The sequence below is a fragment of the Podarcis cretensis genome (assembly GCF_951804945.1).
Source record: "Podarcis cretensis genome assembly, chromosome: 4".
Taxonomy (NCBI): domain Eukaryota; kingdom Metazoa; phylum Chordata; class Lepidosauria; order Squamata; family Lacertidae; genus Podarcis; species Podarcis cretensis.
In genome coordinates, this window is record NC_137173.1 from 92,432,296 (window position 1) to 92,456,040 (window position 23,745).

A 23,745-nucleotide genomic window follows, 5' to 3' on the forward strand; every position below is an offset into this window, starting at 1 on the left:
CACAGCCTCTTGGATAATGGTATTGTCCCGAGTGAATCTGCACCCCTGTCTCTCCCACTTCCTCATTCACCATTCTCATCATCTCCTCTATGGGTGCTGCTACATGCCCTCTGTCTTTGAGCTCTTTGCTCTCCTACTTATAAGGCTCTCCGGGTTCTGGGAGATGGAGGGTCTGGAATGTTTTCTAATCACAACGTATCAGCTGGATGTTGTTCTGGCTCTCCCATGATTTCCCAGCTTTTTCTTCATCTGCCTCTGAGCTGCCACAAATCTCCCTCAAGACCATAAATCTAAATGGTCCTCCTCCCTGGAAGGAAGACAGAATTTCCCCCCCAAACCTTGATCCCATGGCCACAGGTTGCAACTGTAAACATGCCCAGGAGATGGGAGGGATTATATGTTTCCTTATTACATATACCCACTTGACCAGACTTCCATGATTTGGTTAAATCTGGTTTATTGGTTTTCCAGATATTCTGATTTTGCTACATTTAATAAATATAACCATAATTTAGTGCTTAATTTTTGCATCTCAGGTCCTTTTTGTGTGTGTGCTGGCAATCGTGCATCCGAATATCATCAGAGGGAGCAGAGGCTGCATCTAAACAGTGGGGGTATTATTTTTCAAACTGTTTAAGGACATTTGTTTGCAGGAAAGGCATAAATACTTCCAATATCCTCTTGGAAAAACAACTGACAAGGCAATTAAAATAAATTTCAATATTTCTTCAAAGAACTCTAGGCAGAAGATACTGAGAGCCTACACTTCCTTATTAACTGACATTTGAATTTGTGTCTACTGTTATTGGATTTGTGATGCATATCACTATCACCAGCCATGCAAACAGTCAGTGCTGTTGCAAGGATTCCATATCTATTTGTTAAGGTACATAATAAGTAGTGCATATGGTGTACCCTGCAGTAGAACTAACGGATTGTTTCCATGCTGTTCACTGAATTGAATGCACTATTACTGCAATATGATAATGTAAGGGAACATAATTGATGCCATGAGAATGTTGAGATATTTCTGAAGAGTAGCTGATGGGTCTTGAACAGCAGAATACATATTTCAACTCCAAATATATTTATAGTAAACATTTATTTAAAAGAATTAAATAGCTGTTTCAAGTAGAAAATATTAAAATGCATCTCCTGTTAAAAACCATAAAAGGAAACTGAAACATTTACAAAACATTGCCCTTATCATTTGCAATATTTAAGTATGGTTCACTTGAAATTAATAAACATCTATGTGATTCTGTTTTAATTATAATTAAGAGGCTTAATTTGGTTATTTGTAAAATAGCAACACATGCACAAATCAACTTTGTTGGGCTCATTCAAAAATGAGAATTAATAAAAAATTGAGGTTGGTGTTTTGTTGGTTTTGTTTTGCTACAATCCACTAAGCATTTACTCTAGAGCAGGATTATTATTACTGTTACAATTTGAACTACATTTTTGCCTGGCACCTAAAGGCATATAATGAAGGTGCCAGGCGAACTTCCCTGGGGAGAGCATTCCACAGACGGGGAGCCACTGCAGAGAAGGCCTGTTCTTGTGTTGTCACCTTCTGGACCTCTCATGGAGGAGGGGCATGAAGAATGGCCTCAGATGGTGATTGCCTTTGCCATATCTTCCTCACCTGGAAAAAAAGAGGAGAGTTTGTTTAGCTGGGCAAAGAAAGCAACAATGTCAACGAAAATAGAAGAGTGTTTCTCTACCTGACAACAGAGTGCTAATAGCGAAATATTGGAAAAGTGAGTTAACACCAACAAAAGATGAGTGGCAATTAAAGTTGTGTGAGTAACTCGAACTAGGCAAAATGACTGACCTAATAAGAAACCACTCAGGAGATAAGGTAAAAAAAGAATGGGATTGCTTCAAATACTACCTGATAAAATATGGTTCCAAAAATAATACCTGGTTGTGCTTAGATTAATTTCACAGTGATATGGGGGAAAACTGGTTTTAATAAATGAATACAGAATACTCATTACTTAAGGAAAGTATTGAAACTGCAAAGAGATAGAGGGAAGTCAACCAACATAGAAGGGATTCAAACTAGTTCTCTGGAACATAAAGAAAGTGACTGGAAAGAAAGAAAGAAAGAAAGAAAGAAAGAAAGAAAGAAGTACAAATGCAATCTCTTTCTGGGAACTTGCTGTATAGAATAATCAAATCAATGTTTGTATGCTTTGACTAATTTTCATTTTTTTAAAAAATTCCCCCCCCCTTATATATGTGTGTGTGTGTGTGTGTGTGTGTGTGTGTGTGGTTTTGTATTTTTTTTCTTTTTAGTTTTGAATTTGAATATTTGGATGTAATGTTTAATATATGCTTTCTTTGTAAAAAAAATTAAATGCAAAAAAGACTAAAAAGAAAAAAGAGAGAAAGTGACAATGCAATCATCCAATGGGAAAAAGGAAGAAACTAGGCTGTATGTCAGCTCCATCCTGTACTCTTCCAGTTATTCTAGATGATTAATTCATTATATTGGATAAGTTTAACCTGTTTACCCACAACCATAGGCTCTCAAATCTTCTTTCTGGTGAATTGGCAATAGTTTCTTGTTATAACCGTTTAAGATGTATGTGGAAGAAGGACTACTGAAGAAAGCAAAGCAGCAATGTTTTTATTATTTGAATAATGTAAGCAAGGCACGAGGTGCCCCATTCTGTATAACAGCAAGGGTGTGATGTTTAAAGATACATGAATGAACTGATAGCAAATCAAGAGATTATTTGGCAAGCCACCAGTGCTTCACAATGCTATAGGGAAACATAGGTTCTCACAAGAAGGCAGTAACTTCACAATTTAGTTGTGGTTAGATTATTTCATCCTTTAAGCCCCTTATCAAACCCTGAATAAGAGCTTGGGAACAAAAGAAGAGCCCTGATGGATCGGGTCAAAGGTCCGCCTTTCTGCATCTGGCTGCATAGAGGTACCAGCCATATGCTTCTGGAAGGTGAAGCAGGGCATGAAAGTGAGACCCAATCCGATGTTCATGAGCAATTGACCCTGAAGGTCAGGCTATACATGAAGCTTAGCCGCAGGGATCTGAACCCTGACTTTGGTGGGTTTTGTTTTTCGAAATGCACAACTGAACACTGCAAACTAAAATGAAGGCTGACGTGGAGAGGGGAAAGCGGGACTTAACATGCTCTCCTCATGCTGCTTTTCTACTAGAAATTGCCTTCCGCAAGCTATGTGGAGAGAAAGAAACAGCATGAAGGGAACAGATTAAGCCCCCTCTCCACCTCTTGCCACCCCACCCCGCAGGTTTAGTTGGGCTGTATGCTATGCTGCCTCTGAAAAGAGATGTTTCATTTAGCCACCATAGCTAATAACTACTGATATTAGCTATTACTTTCTCTGTTTCGTGTTTCCTTAACTCTTTCCCCCTTCCTTTCTCTCAGTCTTGACTTACCTGTAGAATTAAGGTTCACCCCAATAAGAACACCTACGTTGTTGTTTTTTTGGTCTGCTAGGTGTTTGATACACTGATGGTGTATTTGACTTATCAAATCATAGTCTTAACACAATTTGATGCACTGATTCTTATTAGCTACAAATGGTCTCCACCAGTTGAGCAGCACAATCTTATTGACAGGGGGTAGCTGCTGCAGTACATCTAATAGATTTTACCTACCTAGAGTATTTAGCTCTCCCTAGCTCAAGTCCTAATAAACAGCAAATTGTATGGAATGTCACATCAGGCAAATAACCTGTACCCTGTGCTGTATAGTACTTGGCATGATTGGTTTTTTGTTTTTTGGAAATGAAATAACCTGTGTCCACCAAAGGCTACAGGATTAATCCAATTGCTCTCCAGGTTTGGTCCCTCAAATGAAAACAGGCTATTTACCAGCTTGCCTGTCCAACACACCAAGCCTATCAAAAATGAAAGTTCAGTGTGCCTTACTCACAAGTAAGTGCACAGGTTCGCACTCTAAATGCAAGCCTGCCATGCAGAGATAAGAGTTGCAGGTCCCGTTCAGGATCATGAATCAATGTATGGAGAGAGAAATAGGGTCATTCAGCACCCTGGACAGATCACAATGAGCAAGCAATTCTGCAATGGTGCCACCATGGAATTCCACATTTAGAGAAAGCACTGGAATAGAATATGGCTCAGAACAGAACACTACATCAAGAATCCACTGACAGAGGCAGTAAGCTTCTGAATACTACTTGATGGAAACCACAGGAATACTGTTGACCTCAGTTTCTGCTTGTGGGCTTCCCATAAGCACCTGGTAGGCCCCTGTGAAAACAGGGTGCTGGACTACTGTAGATGAGCCACTGGTCTGATCCAGAGGGCTCTGTTTATGTTGTTAAGCCTGAAGCTGTCTCTGCTCCTGGGGAGAAAGATCATGATAACCACAAATTATATTTTTCCTCCCTAACATCAGCTTTGCTAATTTGACTATGGAGCTGAATAGCTTCAGTTGTCTTAGTAAATTATTTGTATCTAGAGTCCAGTACAGGAGGAAACTGAGTTCAATGTATTCCAGGCTTTTACCAGGCTAGGTGATGTTATTGTCATGATTTATTAGGTGTGTCTGAGTTTTTCAGGGCAGACTCAGAAAGAGCTTGGGAATTCTAGATTATACCTCTATAAAAATATATTTATTAATTGAAAATTATATGATTACCAAAGAGCAGCCCCATACACCGTTTGATCAACAAGGAAAACCCATTTCACTAACCTACTTGGTACTTGGCAATTTCCTGGTTCTTACATACATAGCCAGGAGGTAGAAACAGGAAATTCTGATGAACTGTGTTTTGCTGCATGACTGGGAAGGTCTGGCATAGACCTTCTAACACATGGCCCTAGTAAACAATTTTGTCTTGCATACACAGATGAATGACTGAATATTCCCAGAAATATGATAGCAGTCCCGTGTTTTGAAAACAGGATGCATTTAAAAACAAAAACAGCAGAGCAACCCAGTCAACATTTTTATCAGACTGCATCTTAAGCAAAACATCACTTCCCATATTATTGCCAAATCAAGCCACAAGAATTATAACCTCTATTCATAACTTGGCACAGCCCTTTGGAGAACATTAGCAAATTGTGATTCCCCCCCCCCCCCGGTAATTTATTTTCTACATGCTGTTTGGCAGTTAGTTGCTGGAGAGAAAGGGGCAGAGCTTACATTTAATGTCCCAAGTACTGGTCTGTGAAGCACAATTTATTTACAAGTGTTCATTTTTTCCCTTGTTGAGTCAACAGCCAATTTAGCTTTTTGTTTAATCTCATAGTTCCATTCTAAATAAATACATGGAAGTGGAATATAAATCACATCTCCCTCCTATGCTGACAGTGATTTATCTTCCCAAGACTTCTGGTTGACTAATATGCTATAGCTATGAAGAAGCCGAGGTAATGATGTAAATGCTTATGTCAGAAATTGCATTCATTCTATCATAATATTGGGCTTCATACTAAGAAGAATGGCCATCTTACGTTCTCAAATCAAATTGACAGATAACTCTAAAAGTGACTTTTAGAAAGGCTCTTTCTCAAAGTCTTGCCATTAAGCATCTGCTTTCTCAACCACCAAGAGAAAGAGAAATAAACAAACCATATGTTATATTTTATTCTTTTCATAAAGAGTCAAAATCAGACACCGTGATTGCCAAGTCTCCTTTTAAGTGACAGATAAGAATGTGTCCAGTTAATCACTGTGGGATAGCTGTAGAAACCATTTCCTCAGACTATATTAGCTTTATAATGGATTTCTCAGTCAACTTTCGAAAGGTTTTTAATTAGCAAAATCTATTGTTTTTAAATGAATAATTGATCCATTTGCTTGGTTAAAACCATTTGCACGCCACCCTTCCTTTCAATGTGTTCAGGTAGCAGATGTGGGCTACCCATTTTATTCTCTCAACCATGTAAGTTCGATTACACCGAGAGAAAGTTTTGTTGAGGACTTGTCAGCCAGTTTCTTATCTGGTGAACCCAGGCTATGCTGTCTTAACTCCTTCACCCCTGACTCAGCCACAGAATGTTCAGCATCTCTCCCCCATTCTCGGCCAGAACCCAACACGCTGAGCCAAGCTCAATGTGTTCCACAGGTATGACAGGAGGACCAGAAAGTGGTGTGGTGGTGGAGACTTAGGCTGGATCCTAAGCTCCTTCATCTTGGTCACACGATGTGGCAACCCAATGTAAAATAAGCTGGCAAAGGGGATCCTCCTAAATGAGGGTCCTGGTTGTGTTCAGACCCCTGAGACACACCCACACCCACACCCCACTAGGTGGTAGGTGTTGGGCATGTCCCAGGCCTGTCACTATGGCCCCACAATCACACCAGGCCGTTTGAGCCAATCCGAGGCAGGTGGTGTGATTGGGGGGGGGCCTTTAAAAGCGGCAGCATGACATGGCCAAGAGAATTGCTTCACGCTGCTGAACACCTGCCCTCCCGTCCCTATTTATAGGTTGCTGCATTGGCCTTGCTTTGAATGTTAGTTGGTCGCCTGTTTTGGAACAGGGGCTGGGTAGGAATTTTGTCCTTTTGGCAAATTGGCACTAGCCACTTGGTTTTTGCCTACCCCCTTAGGAATTGTCACAACTTTGTCAGGTTTGGCAGTTAGGCATTGGATTAGTGGGGTGTGTGGGAGGGGAGGTGCGGCCATCACCTGCCCCTCCATGAATAGGGTATTCCGGTAAAGGAATCTGGGGGGTCCTAGATCTCATCCGAAGTCCACTTGAGGGGCTACGGCCATGCCAGGACCACAGGAACCCCGGGGTGAGCTTCGGTTGGTCTTCATTGATGTGGCTCCCTTGTTTGTTTACCCTTCCAGACTACCTGCCAGAGAGGTAGGAGTCAGTTATAGTCAGTTGCCAATGTCTAAGCCAATACCACTCACTTTGTTGTAATCAGTAAAGTTGTGGCCTAAATTTTACCCAATAACTTAGAGTGACTAGTGGGGTGCCACAGGGTTCTGTCTTGGGCCCGGTCTTATTCAACATCTTTATCAGCGACTTGGATGATGGACTCAAGGGCATCCTGATCAAATTTGTCAGATGACACCAAACTGGGAGGGGTGGCTAACACCCCAGAGGACAGGATCACACTTCAAAACGACCTTGACAGATTAGAGAACTGGGCCAAAACAAACAAGATGAATTTTAACAGGGAGAAATGTAAAGTATTGCACTTGGGCAAAAAAAAATGAGAGGCACAAATACAAGATGGGTGACACCTGGCTTGAGAGCAGTACATGTGAAAAGGATCTAGGAGTCTTGGTTGACCACAAACTTGATATGAGCCAACAGTGTGACGCGGCAGCTAAAAAAGCCAATGCAATTCTGGGCAGCATCAATAGGAGTATAGCATCTAGATCAAGGGAAGTAATATTGCCACTGTATTCTGCTCTGGTCAGACCTCACCTGGAGTACTGTGTCCAGTTCTGGGCACCACAGTTCAAGAAGGACACTGACAAACTGGAACGTGTCCAGAGGAGGGCAACCAAAATGGTCAAAGGCCTGGAAAGGATGCCTTATGAGGAACGGCTAAGGGAGCTGGGCATGTTTAGCCTGGAGAAGAGGAGGTTAAGGGGTGATATGATAGCCATGTTCAAATATATAAAAGGATGTCACATAGAGGAGGGAGAAAGGTTGTTTTCTGCTGCTCCAGAGAAGCAGACACGGAGCAATGGATCCAAACTACAAGAAAGAAGATTCCACCTAAACATTAGGAAGAACTTCCTGACAGTAAGCGCTGTTTGACAGTGGAATTTGCTGCCAAGGAGTGTGGTGGAGTCTCCTTCTTTGGAGGTCTTTAAGCAGAGGCTTGACAACCATATGTCAGGAGTGCTCTGATGGTGTTTCCTGCTTGGCAGGGGGTTGGACTCGATGGCCCTTGTGGTCTCTTCCAACTCTATGATTCTATGAAACCAAAAATACATGTCAGTGTGAAGTTATTTACTTGGGGGAAGGGCTTGGTGGGCTCGGAGCTCAAAAGATGTGCTGTAAGTCAAACAATTTAAAGGCTTATTTTTCTTCTGCCAGGCTTTGACTGGCTCAGTCAGCTGTAGCCCCACTCCTGAATGGAGTTTGGATTTGGCATACCAATATAACCTTTTCTACCTTCCCTTGTGTTGGCTTGCTCCTTTAGAGAGCCAAAATGGACGAATGCATGGACATACGAGTTTCCTGCATGAGGGTGTACTTGGAACAGGACAGTTATTGCTGCTTATATTGGCCTGATCATGTTAAGGGCTTTGGATGACTCTCCTTTTTGGAAGTCTAAGACAGGCAGAATGAACCATGATGATTACATTTCCTTATTACGAGGTTATTGTGCTGACAAAAAACAAATAAACCACTGGAAGCGTCCATGCTAAATTGTTCTGAGTTCAGTTAAAGTCAATATAAATCAACTGGTTTAAGCTACCTGAAGGCCGCAGCATTATGCCGAGAACCTCTGTGTGCTAACTTGGAAGTAAATTCCATTAAAACCAGTCAAACTTATTTCTTAGGAAATAATGCTCAGGGGTGTTTTTGAGTGCCACTAAACTTTTTGGATCACATTTATTTGTTTTATTTATTATCATACAGGAACCAAGAAACAAAGACAGATAATTAAGGCTGCTATCCTATGCTCAATTACCATGGAATGCCCCACTGAACCTTATTGCATGGTTTAAAAACATATTAATGTTAAGAACATTACACTGCAGGTTTGATATACATGAAGAAAATGTACAACAGCCCATCCTATCTTACAATTCACTTAATAATTCTGAATCTATCAGCTAACAGTTCTTATCTGGGAGTCTAACTTTGATTTACTACTGCTGCAGTTACAGTTTCTTTCCTTTCTTCTTTCAAAGATTAAAAGGAATTTCTGACAGCATCATCCCCTTCTCCCTTATTCTGCACTAAGTTTAAGGCTGAGGCGGCAGTATGATCAAAGCTGCAGTTAGCTTCTGCTCAGTCTGATAGCACGTTGAGATGGTGACATTGCACTTTTGATGTCTCTTTCTTTCTTTCTTTCTTTCTTTCTTTCTTTCTTTCTCTCTCTCTCTCTCTCTCTCTCTGTGCCTCTTGCCAGGGTAGGGCTCTGAAAGATACCAAACAGCCTGGTCTCAATGTTCTACTTTCTTTTCTCTCTTTTGGGGGAAGTGGTAAGCATTAATTTGCATCATACTAACAGACCATTTCCCTTGATATAATTTAAGAGCGCTGTTTAATTCTTTTTTTTTAAAAAAAATCAATGGCTCATTAATGCACATTCAATCATTAATATACATTAGCAACTGCTAATGGACAGTATGAGAACAGAATGTTCATAGAAGACTTGCGACCAGTTTCCCCTAATGAACTGACCCTTGCTACTATTGGAGGTCAATTATATACAATGGCAACTTTTCTAATAAAGAGCTTAAAAAAAACAACAACCTATCACCAGTGGAATAGCCAGCGATAAGCCTTGTCAGATGGAAAACCAATAATAATGATAAACAAGAAGATCTAGAAGCATGCGGTGCAGAGGCGTCCCTAGGGGTTGGTGAATCTTGCCCCCGGGCAGGGTGCATGCCCAGTGGGGTGCAAAAATCAGACTATGGAGTGTCTGATACATATGTGTGTGGTGACACAATGCTACTGTTATTGAGAGATCAAACATAGGAGAAGCTTCTCATCCTTTACACACTGCAGCACAAAGGCATGCAAATTTGCTCACCCTTCCTCCTTGCCTTGCCTTCACTCTGGATGCTTCAAGTATTTGAGACGTGTAAAAGGTAGTAATTTCTAATGTGGCTATTTCTGTAAATTTATATATATATATTCTGGTGTGTGTGCAGATGCAGCTCCTTAATGGGGGTGCAAGGGATGCCTCTGATGTGCTGTTACCAAAATGGAATCCTATTTTGGTATTAAGTGGCGAATAAAATAACAGTGGCAATAATAGTGCCACCCAAGGCACTAAAAACAAACACAATTCATTCTGATTATGTATTGATTCTGATCTTGCAACCAATGGAATTTGGAATGGAGAATCTGTTGAAAGGTATGATCTAACCAGATTTCAGGGAAGTCGTGAAGAATAGCTGAGTTCACTGGCATAGGAATGGGGGCGCAGTGTGTGTGGTCTGCCCCGGGTGTCATCCCTGGGGGGTGGGAGTGACATCACTGCCCCACTCGCCTGGGATGCTCACTGGCTGAGTTTAAGCAATTTTAAAAGTTCGCTTTTGACTACTGTATTCACACCATTGTTTTGTCCATCCAAAATATATCAACATTTATTGTACTGACAGTTTAGATTTTGTAATAAGAGAGAGAGAGAGAGAGAGAGAGAGAGAGAGAGAGAGAGAGTTGCAGTTGTATGCCTTTAGATGCTCTGATGAAAGTTGTCATGTATTCTAAAAGTAAGGAGATTTTAACAATCCTGTTAAATCATATACACAAGAAGCTGCTGTAAAACAAGCCCATCGTAAGTTAAGATAATGCAAAGTACATGAGATCCAAATTCCATTCAGGACTTGAAGACACTAGGAAGACAGACATCCATAGTGATCTGCTCTGCATTTTAGATCTGTGCCACATGGATTTGATTTTCAGATCCTTCATAACAGCTGATTCCATTCCAGGTTTCCCGTTTCTGAAACACCTGAGAAATATGGGTAAACAGCAATGTATGCTAAGTATATTTTTGAACTGTTGCAAGATCATTATGATCTATGAGAATAAGAAGGATGGGGAAAATGTACAGCTAAAAATGCCCTATCTTTGAAACCTGATGCAAAGCTAACACAGAACCAATACATGTGAAATACTTAGAGCATCTTAAAACACAATTCAAAATAAAACCACTGAAATAAAATGTTTACCACAGTACTTAAAAAAAAGAAGTTTCACATTCTATATTCCAAAAGTACTGTGATACTCCCCCACCAACTTGCTTAAAATGCATATAAAATTGTTAGATTACTTCACCCTTGCAATTTTATGTTCAAAGAGATGAGTCAAAGTGAGCAAAAAAATATGAAATTAAAAAATCAGAACTCCAGTCTTTTTTTTAAAAAAACCCAGCAGAGATCCTTTTTGATAACATTTGAAAGTGTAGGATTAGCTTTCAAAGACAGATGGCAATAAAACGAAAGCTTTAGCTTAAATAACACTCAATGCAAATAAAAAGCCAAGACTGACTATTTTGAGTGTGGATTTGAGCCCCACCTGGGGCAAAAGATTTGTGCGTTGCAGGGAGTTGGACTAGATGACCGTAGTGGTCCCTTCCAACTATGCAATTTTATATTAATTCCAAATCTACAATTCTATGCTAAAGAAGTCACTGGTGTAGTGGTTAAGAGTGGTAGTCTCGTAACCTGGGGAACCGGGTTCGCATCTCCGCTCCTCCACATGCAGCTGCTGGGTGACCTTGGGCCAGTCACACTTCTTTGAAGTCTCTCAGCCCCACTCACCTCACAGAGTGTTTGTTGTGGGGAAGGAAGGAAAAGGAGAATGTTAGCCACTTTGAGACTCCCTAGGGTAGTGATAAAGCAGGATATCAAATCCAAACTCTTCTTCTTCTTCTTCTTCCATACAGGGTAAAGGTAAAGGTAAAGGGACCCCTGACAGTTAAGTCCAGTCGTGACCGACTCTGGGGTTGCGGTGCTCATCTCGCTTTATTGGCCAAGGGAGCCGGCGTACAGCTTCCGGGTCATGTGGCCAGCATGACTAAGCCGCTTCTGGCGAACCAGAGCAGCGCACGGAAATGCTGTTTACCTTCCCGCCAGAGTGGTACCTATTTATCTACTTGCACTTTGACATGGTTTCGAACTGCTAGGTTGGCAGGAGCTGGGACCGAGCAACAGGAGCTCACCCCGTCGCAGGGATTCGAACTGCTGACTTTCTGATCAGCAAGTCCTAGGCTCAGTGGTTTAACCCACAGCGCCACCTGTGTAAAGCTAAGTATAGGCAAAATTGAAATGTCACCCACTGTCTGCTTGGGAAGGTGGGGAGAGGAGAAAATCCCGAAGTATCAGGGTCTTCTCTTTATTTGATATATAACATGTTCTTTCAGACAATACCGCAAAATTCTTCAGTGCACATATATAGCTATTGCCAGGTGAGGATACTCTTTGAATTATATTTCTAGCATGTTGTAGCATAAATAAGGTGTCTGAGTCATAGTCTCCCTTTATTAGTGTCACACAAACTGTGTTTTCAAACACAAAGTGTAGAGCTACCATGTTTGCCTGAAGCGAAATATGTTTTCACAAAAGAGAAACATCCCCCACAATATTTAACCTACAGTATTTCAGGTTTGACCCCTTTTGGTAAAATCCATGCCAGATCAATAAACCCTTGGCTGTCTGATTCACTGTTTAAACATGCTGACCAGAGAAATTCCCCTCTGTGTTCTGAATTTGGGCATCTGGAACGGTTTGAAATTTGGAAGCATTTTAGAAAGTTGGGTTGTGTGACGTGTATCATTTCTTCTACATTACAATCACACTCCACCTTCCTCAGAAATCAGGCTGCCTATTAATCATATTTTCTGCTGCTATTGCTATATATAACAAGAGTTGTTGAATTTCAGAGTCTTGCAACCTCCTTCATACATTTAAAAAGAGGGAAAGGGGGGATATTAATTCTCAAATGTGCACTAAGTTTTACTGACCATAGCAAAATGCAGTCCCCCAGCCCCAGGCTTACTTAAAAAGCACGCCCTTCAGATTCCATCTCCCTCCTTTTCTCCATTTCACTGGTGCCTTTTTTCTTTCCTTTTGCTTTTCATTTGACAGTGTAGTCACTTTCTTGCATGCTAGATGAGCAGGATCGCTGCCCTCTCTTTCAGCTCAGAGATGCCATCAAGGGCAAACCCTCTGTGGAGTTTGCCCTCCTATGTGTGTGACATCATACTGGGTTCAGAGGGAAAGGGTTAACTAATTGTAAAATGTCTAACCAATGGGAAGCCAGGGGGCAGAGTTAACTGTGTATAAGGTTTAAGCACAGAGGTTTCTTTAGTTAGTTAGAGTTGTTGAGAAGACAGTCTGTAGTTAGAAGAGACAGAGAGGATGAGTCTGTGGGTTGGGCTAGTCTGGTGGGAGAGAGTGAGAGAATTTGTTCAGAGGAGTCCGTCAAACAGTTGAGATAATCAGTCAGAAGATATTAGGAAGGTATAGGCCGGTAAAGAAACTAAAGTTAAGATACTGACAGGAATATTATCTGAGAAACCATAAACTTGTTAATGTTTGTAAAATAAACTTGGTGTGTGTTTTTAGTTCACTTTTGACAGCTGACTGGACTTAGTGTTTTACCAGAGAGTAACTGGTTGGTGGCAGCGGGGAAGCGAGCACAGTGGTGGCACAGGGATCAATAGACGGTTTAACATCTGGGGACGTTGTGTGATCGCCACACCCTCCAACTTATTCTAACCAAAATCCATGCCGCTGCCCCCCACTGACTCAGGTCTGTCACTGCCACACTACCCTGTGCAACCTCACAATTCATCCCCCTGCCCACTGCCTCCACCAGAAGTCCCACCATCTCTGAAAAGCCTCTGCTGAGTGCTCAGATTGGGAGAGGAGAGAAAGTGCCCAGCTTCCTGAAGCACGTCAGTGACTGTGGCAGGCCTCCAGGCCTTGGTGGGGACCCTGTGGAGGAAGCAGGACATCACATATTGACATAAGAAGCCAGGACAGCTGCTGGGACATCAATGATGTCCCAGTAAAATCGGGATCAGTCATGCAGGGATCTGGTTTACAAGATTCTCTCCCTCTGCCTGACCTGCCAACAATGAAAGGCTTTTGCGTGTTCAGACCCAGAAACCTCCCCCCTAAATAAATTCACTCAAATTTTGGTTTTGGTTTTTGGCAGCATTTAGGCCACAACTTTATTGATTACTGAAAGTGAATGGTTGCATAGGCTCTGGTTCGACTAGCTCCCTACACTCTTGCAGGCAGCACTGACTCAGGGTTCCAGCATAGGTCAGCCAAGGGTGAACACCTGGATAAGCTGAAAGTGGGAACAGGCTATCTCCGCTACCCAAATGTCCTCCTGGACACAGGCACGGGCACAACCCCCTCTCAGGGGTTGACCAAACCATCAATTTCCTGGATTCCTTTAACGGAATACCCTTCACATAGGGATGGCAAGAGCATTCTCCCATCCCCATCATCTGAACCAGAGCCTATCCGCAACCTTACGAGTTGTGAAGATTTGTTACGCAGGCGAAACCCAAATGACAACAGCCAATCAGCCAAGCAGGGAAAATTCCTGCCATGCCCCTGTCCCAATGACAGATGACACACGACGGCATAGCAAGGTCAAGCACAAAGCCCTAAAAGTAGGGAGAGGTGGGCGGGTGTTCCAAATGCACGCTCCGAAAGAGGAAGCTCTGGGTCACATGCATGGGTATAAATAGGTCCCTCGAACCGTTTGGACTGCGTCCCATTGGCCAGATTGCACCCAGCTACGAGGGACCTACCAATTAGGTGTTGTGGCTGACCAATCATACCCACCTACAACACAGGGTGTCAGTTTCCAGGTCTCACTGCAATACATGCCCTCTTTAAGGGAGGACCCGATTTCCCATTACATGTTCTCTGCATAGTGGAAGGAAGCACACTCTTTCCTATGCTGTTAAGTTTAGTGCAGTTGTACGGACCAGTTTAGCAGTGCTGGAAACAAGGATGGAGGAATCAGGCAGCTGTTGTTTTTCCTTAGTTCTTCCTCAGTTCTTAGGTTCAGTTTGCAATATTTATGTATCACTTACTGATTATTATTATTTTTTTAGGAAACACTCATGAAAATTTGCCAGCATTCTAGGTACACTTTGGTATGCAATTTGGCTTAATATTTACCTTTTCAATCAACTTCCCCAATAAAAAGCTGTGTGTCGGTTTCACAGATATATGCATTTTTATGCATACTTTCCCTTGAGACATACATTTTTTTTCACATTTTTGGGAGAATTGCAGAAGTGTGACTTTTGGAAGGAAAGCTGGGTTTCAGTTTGCGTATTGTTTCAGAATACAAAGGTTTCCATTAGAATGCAAACTGAATTCCCCTCCCCATCCCAGTTGGCACTTAATTTTTCTGCTTTATGAAACCCAAAGCTTCTATAGAAACCTGTGTAACTTTGAGCAGTATTCAATTACTTGTAAGTCACAGTTGTCACTTATTCCACAATATAAATATCTGAGCCCCCATTGGAGAAGGTCGCCTTGTAGAATCCTCATAGTACTGCATCTCTCCCTCACGCCCATTTATTTCTGGCTTGGTATTCATGAGCTTTCTCAGAAAACTCCGAAATAAAAAGTTTAACCCTCTCCCAAAGTAATAATAAAAAGATCTGTCCCAGCTTATAGTGCTGGCAACCTTAACACACTGCTTTATTAACTGCCCCTCAGAAAAGTCCATGTTTCTTGAACAAGTCTTGGACATTAATCACAGCTCAGACTGAGCCATGCAAAAGCCCCCAATGGGTGATCTTCTAAGGCTTCAGAGAGCTATGGGTAAACCCAGGGATGCTTCAAAGCTTTGGGAACAAGGGAGCTGTGTAATATCTGAGCTTGTTTGACAAAACACACCAAAGCTCTCTGACCCAAATAAGCTGAAGCTTAGGCAGAGACTATATATTGCCACAAAGCCCTCCCCTTGCCTTTATTTTCTTGGTTTTCAAAGCTGATGGATGCTTTTAAAAATGCCTCTGAAAAGTCTTATTGGACGCAGACCACGTTTTCACTGAAGCAGGCAATTACAAAGTGCAGGAGTATCACTACATCAGATGCACACATAGCATCTTAGCATTAATCATTCCTACATCGCTCCAGTCAACGAGAAGCCTTCCTCCGGATGTGCTAAGCTTACCCATCCAGGGAGATTTTGTGGGAGAGGTATATTCAAAATACTGTCTCTTAGGTCAGCCTTCCCTTCACAAACCTGCAATACTGCTGGGGCTAGGACGCAGGTGGCGCTGTGGTCTAAACCACTGAGCCTCTTGGGCTTGCCTTCAGAAGGTCAGTGGTTCGAAGCCCCATGGTGGGGTGAGCTCCCATTGCTCTGTCCCAGCTCCTGCCAACCTAGCAGTTCGAAAGCATGCCAGTGCAAGTAGTTAAATAGGTACCGCTGTGGCGGGAAGGTAAATGGCATTTCTGTGTACTCAGGTTTCCATCACAGTGTTCCATTGTGCCAGAAGTGGTTTAGTCCTGGGGGCCACACGACACAGAAAGTTTCTGCAGACAAACACCAGCTTCCTCGGCCTGAAAGCAAGATGAGCGCTTCAACCCCATAGTCACCTTTGACTGGACTTAACCGTCCAGGGGTCCTTTACCTTTACCTTTTTGTTCTATTGCTAGGGCTTATGGGAGTTGTAGTCCAAAGCACAGGTTGTTAAAGCCTGCTCTGTATGCATCTTGAAGACTGCTGTGTTGTGAAAAGAATGTGATTTGTTGAAACCATGGATCAATTCTCAATCCTGTCTTGATTGTAAAACAACATTTGTCATAGATTTCAAATACCTTTCTTTCTGCTAAGCCTTTTGTTTTACATTCTCAGCCATTTCCAATTAAAAAAGACCCCTCCCCCCCATGCAGATAGTTATATTTCTGGCATACCTTCTTTTTACCTAGACTTATTTTCGTTAATCGAGTTTTCTTAATCAATAATTAAAGATATGAGATGCTCTCTCTAAGCTATGCACACCACACATCTTTAGCACTGAGAGCTTTGACGCCCAACTGTGTCTCTCTGCGGGAGTTGTCCTCTTCTGTCTCTCCTTTGATTAATGTTGTTTGCCATAGAAATGATGCACGGTGATAATGGTCGCTAAATAATCAGCCTTCAACACTGCATGGATACTGGGGGGAAACATAGCAGAAGCATACTTATTGCTAATAGTGTTGTGAAATATACTTGACACTGTAACATAGCCTGGGAAATTGGCCACCCTCTGGTGGGTGGCGCTGTGGTCTAAACCACTGAGCCTAGGGCTTGCTGATCAGAAGGTTGGTGGTTCAAATCCCCGCGATGGGGCGAGCTCCCGTTGTTGGGTCCCAGCTCCTGCCAACCTAGCAGTTCGAAAGCACATCAAAGTGCAAGTAGATAAATAGGTACCACTCCAGCGGGAAGGTAAACGGCGTTTCTGTGCGCTGCTTTGGTTCGCCAGAAGCGGGTTATGTCATGCTGGCCACATGACCCGGAAGCTCTCTGCGGACAAACATCGGCTCCCTCAGCCAGTAAAGCAAGATGAGTGTCGCAATCCCAGAGTCATCCACAACTGGACTTAATGCTCAGGGGACCCTTTACCTTTACCTGGTTAGAATAGGAAATGTGATGTGTAGGCATATTTGCCATATGCGGTCCTGAGTAATGGCAAGGAAGATTTGCTTCTCCCATATATGAACTGGACCACTAAGCTTAAGTGCAGTTCCTTTTTAATAGTGGAAAGAGGAAAGAGATATATTGCCACCCCAAAACTAGAGACTGGTTCACCTATGAACTTATGAAATGATTAGAGATGTGCTGCAGACAGCACTTTCATATAGGTAACTGAAAATAGGGTACAGAAAGGGGGGTTATACCCCCAGCTACCCAGACTCTTCCTTCCTTCCCTTCCTTCCTTCCTTCCTTCCTTCCTTCCTTCCTTCCTTTTCTTTCTTTCCAAAGAAGATTACAACACAAAATGTGGAGGCAGGTTCATGCATCAGCAATAGACAGGCAGCACAGTTCCTAAGTATGCTTAGGGAGCAATTTATGGCAAGACCCACCAGGACGAGCAAGATCCAGTGGGCCTCTAGCTTGAGCAGGGAGGTCCCCAGGAATTATAGAAACCCTGACAAGTTACCATGTCCAAAGAGCTTTGTGCTGCCAGTTTCCTACTGGCAAGATTTTACATGTAATGAAAGACATGTAACAGCAGTCCTCATTGCCAAAGCCCCAGCTGTTTTGTGGAAAGTGACAGGTCTGTGTATCAGAAGTGGTGTGAAGTAGGGAAACCAGCTGCAGGGAATAACAAGACAAGTGAAAGGCTCTCAGACAAACATTTGGAGTGAGACAGAGAAAGGTGGTGTGTTGTGGGGTCTTGTTTTTCCATGATAGCAAGAAAGGTCCAGGGGGTGATGGTAAAGTCCTTTCCAAGACAGGAGAGGTAGACCCAGATTGTGATTCCAGCAGTGTACTACAAATCATGGATGTGAACAGCTAAAGCCCAACTAAGATCTGTATGAATGGGTAGAAGGGACATCAATGAGTGGGAATGATTTTCAATGGTTTTGGTGAGGAACAACAATGGTGGAGATAGGCCCTGATCCATGTTTATCATTTTACTGTTTTGCACAGGCTTCATTGCTGCCACTGTTGAAAAGAGAATCACAGCACAATACTTTATGTGTCTACTCAAAAGTAAGTCCCAGTGGGATTTGATCAAAAGATGCTACAAAACATAACCTCAGTGTTGTTACAGCTCCAAAGAAATTGGAATTACAGTTGCTATATTTTGAAAAATCTTTGGCATTCTGAATTGGGCACTTGGATTATTCAGTAATGTTCAACCTTCACAGCGTTGATATCTCAAAAGTGTAGAAAGTAGTCTCGACATATTAGTTTATATGTGCGTCAAAAAGTAATCAGGAAGTAATATGTAATCTGATTGCTAGACTTGTTTTTTCAAAACACTCAGCAAATAGCTCACTGGCCAAAGATGAATAGCTCCTGAAGATGTGGGAAATTGCAACAGTAGGGAAGCTCACAGTCTATAAAAAAACTTGTTTAAAGGTAGACCAGACTTTGAATACATAACAAAAAAATGAGTACAAGTGATTAATTACTTGAAATAGTTTAGCTGAAGTTTTGGAGACAATCTTAATTACATGCTTTCCCAAACTGTTGGATATTTTGTGAGAACTGGGTTGTTTGTAAGTGACTACTGTTGTTATTTCTAAGTTACAATTTATTTTTAAACAACAGATAAACAACAGTCTAGGTCAGGAACCATGGCTCTGAATGGAATCCTGGCATAATGGAATCATGATTGAAGTCAGAAGCACCACAACAGTTACAGAAACAAGGGGCCAACAGCAACCCTGATAGACACACCAACGCCAGCTGGTGATGCCTTCTATATTGGACGTGTATGGAGACACCAATCAATGAATAGCATTGTCACTGTGTCATGAACCTCCATGTATATACAATGTGCAGTACAAGCAATGTACAGTACAAGAAGGTTCTCCTTTCCAGTGCAGGCTACCACGGTGGAATTGGTAGGAAGGCAAACAGCAATGGACAAACCACAGACCTCAGGGACTTCTGCAGGTAGGAGCTCATGTCCCCTAGCAGCATAAAAACAGACAGCATGCAAATAGCTAACACTCCAGACAGAGTACAAAGGACTACCGTTACAAGAACAGCATACATCAAGCTTCACGTCCATTAGGTAAGAAGAAAGTATGGAATCTCATGGAGTTTCCAGAATCATGGTTCAGATTCTGCTATGGATCCAAAGCTCCTACTAAACTATGCTCTGTTTAGTGCCCCCTGTGTGGAGGAACAAGATGTCGGCTTGATGAATAAGGATGACATATATCACAAGAAAAAGCTCACAGGCCAGCACCACAAGCTGCCTTATAGCTGTGATGGAAGTCAGTGGGTGTTTTTGCCAAGGATGCCAAATAGAAATGTGGGGAGCAGGTCAAAAGCCCTAAATTCTCACTATGCAAAGTCACTCCCTAACCCCACAGCCAAAGCAGCAGATGGGAGGTAGACTAATGAATTGTCTGTTGCGTCTTGGGTGCTTGGCCTGTGGAACACTACCTTCTACTTCATCCTGTGTTTCAACCTCCAAAGAGAATAGCAATATAGCCATATCCAAACTAAAGAGGCCTACTGTAGGACTATTCCCTAGTGGTAAACTACAAAGTAGACAGATGGTCCTAGGTCCAGTGTTTGCTCATTCATCAACCTAACAAGTTTCTCCCTTTGTTTGACACAGTATATCAGCAGAAACTGTAGAGGTACTGAGGTGTCACTGAGTTGTTTGGGGTCTCCCATTTATTTCATCCATGCACCATGAGCAATATGCAGACCCTTCACCCAGACTACCATCCTGAAAAACTCACTGTCCACTATTTCCCATCATGGAGTCAGCTGAGATGAGTAACAAAGCAGGGGATTTCTATCTTTGAGCCCTCAAGGAAGCATGAAAAGGCAAACATGGCATTTATTGAATGGGGTCAATGGTGAAGTGAGTTCTGCAGGGGAACGATATAACCCAGTTTGTCAACTCCTTGCAGTGTCCCTGTGGCCAGCTGAGCAGGACATAGGTTTTTTTTTGAAGGGTAGAGCATTCAGTGCCATGAGCTCCCACCTGCAGTGATATAGCCTACACAGAGGTTCATGAACATATGAATCTACTTGAAACCAAGTCACAACACTGGTCCATCCACCTCAGTACAGTGGCACCTTGGGTTAAGTACTTAATTCGTTCCGGAGGTCCGTACTTAACCTGAAACTATTCTTAACCTGACGCAGGTGACGCAGGGGACGCAGGTGGCTCTGTGGGTTAAAGCCTCAGCACCTAGGGCTTGCCGATCGAAAGGTCGGCGGTTCGAATCCCTGCGGCGGGGTGCGCTCCCGCTGCTCGGTCCCAGCGCCTGCCAACCTAGCAGTTCGAAAGCACCTCCGGGTGCAAGTAGATAAATAGGGACCGCTTACCAGCGAGAAGGTAAACGGCGTTTCCGTGTGCGGCTCTGGCTCTGGCTCTGGTCAGAGCAGCGATGTCACGCTGGCCACGTGACCCGGAAGTGTCTCCGGACAGCGCTGGCCCCTGGCCTCTTAAGTGAGATGGGCGCACAACCCCAGAGTCTGTCAAGACTGGCCCGTACGGGCAGGGGTACCTTTACCTTTTTATTCTTAACCTGAAGCACCACTTTAGCTAATGGGGCCTCCTGCTGCTGCCGCGCCGCCAGAGCACGATTTCTGTTCTCATCCTGAAGCAAAGTTCATAACCTGAAGCACTATTTCTGGGTTAGTGGAGTGTGTAACCTGAAGCGTATATTACCTGAGGTACCACTGTACTGTCAAGTCTGACTGGCAGCAGAAACACAAGTAAATGCATTTTTCAACCTTGCTACCCAATATTCTTTAACTAAAATTGCTGGAAATTAGGACCTAATACAGGCAAGCCTACAAATCAGCTGAGGCTCTCACACAGACACTTTCAGATCTCTGTGAAATGTTTACAATTTGTCCAAACAACTTGAATTCTTATTCCTCCTCCTCCTCCTCCTCCTCCTCCTCTTCTTCTTCTTCTTCTTCTTCTTCTTCTTCTTCTTCTTCTTCTTCTTCATGTGAAGATGGACTAAAGTGCAGCTGAACATTTCTCTTAAACAGTAATAACTGATGCAGTACCGTGAGACACAAATGCTTCATTCTATGCCTTGTTCAAGAACAACTTTGTTGTTGTTTAGTCATTTAGTCGTGTCCGACTCTTCGTGACCCCATGGACCAGAGCACGCCAGGCACCTCTGTCCTCCACTACCTCCCGCAGTTTGGTCAAACTCATGCTGTTAGCTTCGAAAACACTATCCAACCATCTCGTCCTCTGTTGTCCCCTTCTCCTTAGGCCCTCCATCTTTCTCAACATCAGGGTCTTTTCCAGGGAGTCTTCTCTTCTCATGAGGTGGCCAAAGTATTGGAGCCTCAGCTTCACGATCTGTCCTTCCAGTGAGCACTCAGGGCTGATTTCCTTAAGAATGGATAGGTTTGATCTTCTTGCAGACCACGGGACTCTCAAGAGTCTCCTCCAGCACCACAAGAACAACTAATCATATCCATAAAGAGCTTCACTTTCTCCTTAAAGTGAAGCCAATATCATTCTCCTTTACTTAGACACATTTAAGTTATCTGTTACTCCTTAAAGGCTTTGTAATTCTGCAATGTTCTTCACAAAATTACTATTATGCATAACTCATAGAACTGCACCACCATGTTAGTATACTGAAATGTGGTGATTCTTACTAATTTCCCAGTTGTTTTGAATGATGCTTCTCATAATAAAATACATGATCCTTCAGCTGTATTCTTGTGTTCACCATGTTATTATCTCAGGGGAAGGTTGGCATCAATCCGCATGGTATCATTTCTTCCTTGAATTCAATTATGAGTGCCTTTTTATTCCTCGTTGTCTTAAGCAGACAAAGATGGAAGGCAATTATGGGGTAAAACAAATAAATGAGAACAACAGAACAGCCCCTCAGGAATGTTTAGCTAAAGCATGATTGGAAAATCGTTAGCATGGGTTCGTAGTTGCTGTATATCATTGTTGCATTTGGAAAACAATGCCTGTATTCTCTGGAATTGGGTCTTTTGCTTAATCTTCCTCATAACAACGTCATGAGGCAAGTACAGCGTTGGCTCAAGCATTTAACCATTGCCCCCTCCTGTGGACACCCATCACCGTAAGCATTCACATAGCAGTCAACTAATACTCACCAAAAATGTGCAGGAGAGCGGTCCCTCTATTGAAGTGAATGGAAACGGTCATGTGGAGCGGTACTCCCAGTTGTGCAGAGAGAGTGCAGGATTTTTACAGCCATGGGTCTCAGCTGTAGGTTTAACATGCTTTCTTCTGACATATAATAGCTCTCTTAAAAATAAAAAAACAGATTTAACTATTAGGAGCATGCATATGGCTAATATATGCCTGGTGGTAAACATTTGATTCTCAGAACCGCAGCCCGGCAGTAATTGCTCTGGAGCTGCCAACAGATCGAAAAATGTTAGCAGGAAGGGAGAACCTTTAGATGTACATGCCAGATACACTAACACTGCATGGCTTCAACACAGGGGAGAGCAGCAGGATTGCTCAGCTTCAGAGAATGAAGGTCTCCTGAGCATTCTGTCCTCAAAGATCTATAACTGCCACCTTTGAAATGACATCATTGTTATCAGAGCAACTGATGACGGCAGATGCTGAAGCAATTTGCAATAGGAATTTAAAATGCATGTTTTGTTAGTCATTGATACACACACATATAAATAATAATAATAATAATAATAATAATAATAATAATAATTTATTTGTACCTTGCCCATCTGGCTGGGCCTCCCCAGCCACTCTGGGCAGCTTCCAACAAAGATTAAAAATACATTAAAATGTCACACATTTAAAACTTCCCTAAACCAGGCTGCCTTCAGATTCTTCTAAATGTCAGGTAGTTGTTTGTCTCTTTGAGATCTGATGGGAGGGTATTCCACAGGGCAGGCACCACTACCAAGAAGGTCCTCTGCCTGGTTCCCTGTAGCTTTGCTTATTGCGGTGAGGGAACCGCCAGAAGGCCCTCGGCGCTGGACCTCAGTGTCAGGGCTGAACAATGGGGGTGGAGATGCTCTTTCAGGTATACTGGGCTGAGGCCGTTTAGGGCTTTAAAGGTCAGCACCAACTCTTTGAATTTTGCTCGGAAACGTACTGGAAGCCAATGTAGGACTTTCAAGACTGGTGTTATATGGTCTCGGCGGCCGCTCCCAGTCACCAGTCTAGCTGCTGCATTCTTGATTAGTTGTAGTTTCCGAGTCACCTTCAAAGGTAGCCCCACGTAGAGCACATTGCAGTAGTCTAAGCAGGAGATAACTAGAGCAAGAAGAAATGAAGTCTGGCCAAACATAACAAAATGTATCTATTGTGCAGTTCTTTCTTCTTGCATGTACTTCATATGCCAACTTCTGCATCAAAGTTAAAGACCAAATCTGAGAGGCTCATTCAAGAATCAGGT

At 42.7% G+C, this 23,745-nt stretch overlaps 1 long non-coding RNA gene across 1 annotated transcript; it reads right to left on the minus strand.

Annotated features, from left to right (window-relative positions):
• Positions 1-8,522: 8,522 nt before the first annotated feature.
• LOC307214347 lies at positions 8,523-22,958 on the minus strand. The gene is made up of 2 exons (XR_013837954.1): positions 22,466-22,958; positions 8,523-9,089 (listed from the first exon to the last, which is right to left on the minus strand). It is a non-coding gene; the product is annotated as an uncharacterized lncRNA (long non-coding RNA).
• Positions 22,959-23,745: the final 787 nt, after the last annotated feature.